The sequence below is a fragment of the Papio anubis genome, chromosome 10, assembly GCF_008728515.1.
Source record: "Papio anubis isolate 15944 chromosome 10, Panubis1.0, whole genome shotgun sequence".
NCBI classification, from domain to species: domain Eukaryota; kingdom Metazoa; phylum Chordata; class Mammalia; order Primates; family Cercopithecidae; genus Papio; species Papio anubis.
This window is the reverse complement of record NC_044985.1, coordinates 7953065-7958154: the sequence shown is the minus strand read 5'-3', so window position 1 is coordinate 7958154 and position 5090 is coordinate 7953065. Positions and strand designations below refer to the sequence as shown.

The 5090-nt window shown below is 37.9% G+C and overlaps 1 non-coding gene across 1 annotated transcript; it reads left to right on the top strand.

Annotated features, from left to right (window-relative positions):
• The first annotated feature begins 4292 nt into the window (after positions 1-4292).
• LOC116269304 lies at positions 4293-4453 on the top strand. The gene has a single exon (XR_004176783.1). It is a non-coding gene; the product is annotated as a U1 spliceosomal RNA (small nuclear RNA).
• Positions 4454-5090: the final 637 nt, after the last annotated feature.

Below are 5090 nucleotides of genomic sequence, written 5' to 3'. Positions count from 1 at the left end.
TTTCTTTAAATGCATGGTCAAAAAAATTCCAGATAATCTGCTTTTATTTATCCAGAGCCATGGAAATGAGTTTCATTATGGGGCTGAGAGTATTACTACTGTAGTGGATGTCAGAGAGAGAGGGCATTCTATTGAAGCTAATGGCCTTCACTAATAGTAAAAGATGAATGCCCCATGTACCTGAAGGAAGGCCTCCTACAGTAAAACAGGAGCTGTTCATCAGTTGAAACTTTCAGTTATCATTTAATTTGAGAAGCGAGAGAAATTAAATTATTCTAGGAAGGGCAATGAGAATCCCATTGAAAGTAATGGAATGAAATATTGATTCAATTCAGGGCTGCATGCGGACTGAATTATGCCATGTTCCTGAAGGCAAGGAGCACAGGGTTCTCTGTATTTATTTACTCTTGTAACTCTAAGGTATTCCTTCTTTTTGCTACCATTGGAGGATGTGAGTAGCAAGGGGATAATATTTAAAAGAAGTATTTTAGCGGTTACCCAGTGAAAAGGAATTATGGCCAAGTACTGTAAAAAAAGACCTGCAGATGACAGTCTAAAGATGTGAGGACTGGTGGTGATTCCGGATAAAAAGCATAATATTTCTGGGCCTCGAATTTCTCACAAGAAATTTCTGCTTGAATAATGGTTACTTGAGGGCATGTCAGTTTAAATATTTTATAGTCTTTATATGTGTAATTCTAAGATTCTGTTATCATTAGAAAAAGCGTCAATTCGAGGTTAGGAAAAAAAAATTGAGTAGACATGAGTGAAAAAGAGCAGATACAGTTGCTTTATAACCTAGCTGTGGGAAAGAGAAAGAACACTGCAGTTGCAGTTACATCCTTTAACACTAACGTTAATGAGGATCTGTAAATCCTTAATCTTCTTACTTATGGATTTGGCATAATAAAATCTATTTCTTGGAGTGTTTGTGATTATGGATACTAAACAAGATTGTACATGAAAAGCATTGAGCACCTCACACAACAAACGTGGTCATTAGTTACTACTATTATGCAAGTTAAGGAGGATGAGTAGGTCATCATATCCTACAGTGTGCTGACACAAGGTGTCCTGGGTGGACCTAAGCCATCTGGTCCTCTGGTCTGAGGGGAGGGTCTTGGGGAGAAATACTATCAAGTGCTCATGGAGGATATCCTCTTAACTACTCCAAACGAAGCATGTTATTAGAGGTTGCCCTGACCTTTCCTATCCTGAGTCTTCAAGTGACTCCGTCTCAGAGTGACACTGAAAGGTTAGTGTCAACAGTGCAGTTCTATGGCTCTATCATTAAAATTTTGTCCCCATATTTATTTTTGGGTACCTTACGTTGTTTTGGGAAAGTATAAACATCTCAAGAATTGTTTCATTAAATAATATTCCTTTTTTCTTTTTTTTTTTTTTTACGTAAAGCAAAATGTAAGGAGGTTACTAGGAGACTCAGTAAGAATTTCCAGCATTTCAATAAGGAAAAACAATATTAGCCCTCTAGGATCTTGGCAAATTAAGTAGATAAGCTTGTCTTCAACACCTCCAGTCTCTCAGCTCTTCATCATGTTCTCATTTAGTGGTCATTTTCTCAAACATTCTACTTTAGAAAGCAGGATTTCCCATGTAGAACAAAGAGAAAACAGGGTCTGTAAGGATATACAGTGAGGATCTCAGAGGGAACGACAAAGTGAGTGGAAAACTTGATTCTTCTTTGTGAGATTTATTCTTCATCCTTCTCTTCCACAGTCTGTGTTTGTAGGTAGATGTTTTTAATGGGCTTCCTGCTTTGGGACTTTTTGGAACAGCCATAGAAGGGGCCAGGGAGAGGGAAGGGATCTCTAGTTTTGAGCGTTGCTGAGTCCTTCATCCATCCTCAGTCCCCACCTTTGGATTCCTTGTGCTGCAATGATTTCTTCAGAGACAGGCACTTTCCCTGAGCAGGTGAGAGTGGACAGTCTCTTGTGTGTGTGTGTGCCTGTGTGTATGTGTGTGTGAGTCTGTGTGTGTGTGTGTGTGTGTTTGGCAGTCAGGCAGCAAGCTGGGAGAAGCAGGAGACAAATCTTTCTCTTGCAATTTTTCTTGAAGTGGAATTTCCCACCTGCCTCAGGGAATAATTTACACAATATAAAAGTGATCTTGACACCATAGTTCAATGCTTACAGAAGGAAGCAAGACTGACTTACAGAAGTGACTGTTTCACTAGGGCAGAGAAAATTGTCTCAGGTGCCTTGAACATTTCGGCTCCCTACACAGCTTGCGGATGCTTTCCCCAAGGTACAGAGGCCTGGTCTTCCAACAGCACAGTCAGTCAGTCAGTAAGTAAATATGTCCTTTAGTCATTTATTAACCGCTATTACATAATTGAATGACGCTAGCCTGTCTTTGCATAGCTCATAGCTCACAAGCTTTTGAGGAATACGAAGTGTTTATTCAATAAACATTTGTTAAACTCGGAGAGATAATTGTGCATGATATCCTTAGATCAGAGTTTCCCCGAGTGTTCTATGGAGCACTGTCCAGTCCAATACCTTTAGCAGCGTAAACAATGGGAGAGTTAGGGGTTCAGTGCTCTAATTTCCATTGCACAATAGACTGTTAAATGCTCACTGGAGGTAGGTAGAGGGAAAAAGAGACTTCATGATTCTTTAAGTAAGGATTTCAAAAATTCACAGAGATTCCCACAACACATTTGGTTTCCTTATTGCCTCCGATAATATCATGATGAACACATGTTTGTTGGGAAATTCTGACCTAAGAAATTTGTTCTACTGATACAGTTGCTGAAAGAATTTTTAGACCCAAGCAACTATTGCATTCTGAATTCATTCTTCATGGAACAGGGCTTAGCAAAGCTGGTATTGGCATTATCAAAAGACAGACAGGGTTTGTTGAATTGAGCACTTCCGTATTCTGAGCAAGTGTCTTAGGGAGCTAGAAAAGTCCTGACATACTTTGTCAATGATCGCTACACAACATTCAATACTGTCTACATTAATTTCTGAAAGAAATTGCAAAACATTTTGATAGCTTTTCTAAAGGACTGAGTTTTAAGATTTTGTGTAAATATTTTCACTTAAACCTGAAACTAGAAATTCCCAATTAAAATAATTGTGACAATGTGGTCATTCACTTTAAATTATTTGTAAATTAATTAATCAAGCAATTATTGTGCATCCTACTCTGTGCTAGGCTCGCACTAGTTACTGGAAATGAGGAGATGGGCCATCAGGCTCATGTTATGTGTGCCTAATACTGAGACATCTGCAGTTTATGTCTGATTATGCTGTATCAACTTTTGAGAGATAAAAATCTACGAGTTCTGCCTGCTGTTTTAGAAAGTCTTTGATTCATCCCATTTGCTCTAATCCATAAACTTCAGTCTCTGAAAGGCCTATGTCAAAATGCTTACAATAGATTTTCCCATTTCACTACATTTCATTACAATAGACCTGCCCATTTCCTCTGTTCATGGCTCCTGGATTAATCCTTCCAAGACAGTAATTTAATCACTGTCATGGTCAAAAAGGTAGGGATGGAAAATATTAGTATTTAGAGAAACTTTTTGTGTTAATCTCATGGAGGTTTGAGGGTAGAGAAAAGTTGGTAGAATTCATAATCCCTGTCACCAGAAGCTACAGGATTGAAGTATAAAAGGGCACAATTCCCCTAACTTTGGCCCAAGGAAAATAGCTGGTCAGTTTTGGGTCTCAATGCCTTCTATAGCATCCAAGATATAGAGAAATCCACCCAATCATTAAAAAAACATTTTAAAGGAGAGTATGAATAGGATATATGTTTTTAATGTGATGAGGAACAAAGTATTTTGCTGCCAATGAATGAAAATCTCAATTCAAGTATGTATTGGAGGAATTTAAAAATATCTCTTTTACCCAAATACATATTCTCAGAAACAATTAAAATTCATTTGTATCTGTCTACATTTAAAGATTTTCCAGTAGGCTAAAATGACTTTTTGAGGATTCTAATCAAATCAATATAATAGAAAACAACTTGCTAATGTCTGTAGGATAAAAAGAAAATCTCTAACCTTGAAGAAACAGTAAATGCAAAATAATTAAGTCATGGAAATAACAATTGCTGCATTTCAGAATGTGTAGCTTTTGTTCATTTTCATATTACTGAATAATGATTGCATTTTATAAGTAGATGTGTTTGAAAACCTATCTATCATAGGCAAGAGTGGAATTACGAAGGGGATCACGGACTTCACATCTTAATCTTTAGAAATGAAATATTGATTTTTTTTTTGGTTTACTTTTTTCCCCCTAAGAATCAGTCAGATACTTACCTGGCAGGGGAGATACCATGATCACGAAGGTGGTTTTCCCAGGGCGAGGTTTATCCATTGCACTCCGGATGTGCTGACCCCTGCGATTTCCCCAAATGTGGGAAACTCGACTGCATAATTTGTTGTAGTTGGGGACTGCGTTCACGCTAGAAAAAAAAAAGAATCAGTCAGAAACTCTTTAGGAATATATGTGGAAAAAGTCTCCTTCCAACATGGGGATCTGCTTACCATCTTGGCAAAATTCCAAAAGAAATTTTCCTGACAGCACTATGGCCTTCACCCCAAACTGAACTAACTGAGTCCTTTATAAGGAAGGGAAAAGAATTTGGCCAAAAGTACCAGGGCACTAGCCCATAGGAAGAGTTATAAACAGTAACCAGAGCAATCCACTTCACTAAGAGCTTTGGCTTTCCTCCAATAAAATAAATCCCCAATTTTTATTGTGGCGTTCAAGACACTTTGGAAATTTAATCTACTTAAATTAATTTCCTTATCTGTTGCTACTTCTCTGGTATGCTGACCATACACAATGTTCCATGCTTTTATTGCCTCCTTCGTTTTTCTCATATTGTTCTCTTTGCCTTGAATGGCATCACCCAGCCATCAAAAGCCAATAAAATCAGAGTATGTGCAGAAGCTTCAGCATAGCACAGGTCTGAGCAGTCAAGAACTGGAGCTCAGGAGTTGCTAACATGGAGAAGCTCAGGTAAATATTACAGGCTTTAGGTTGAGATCTTGCCGGGAGTATGTACTGCTAAGAGTAAAAGTAAACAACAACAACAACAACAAA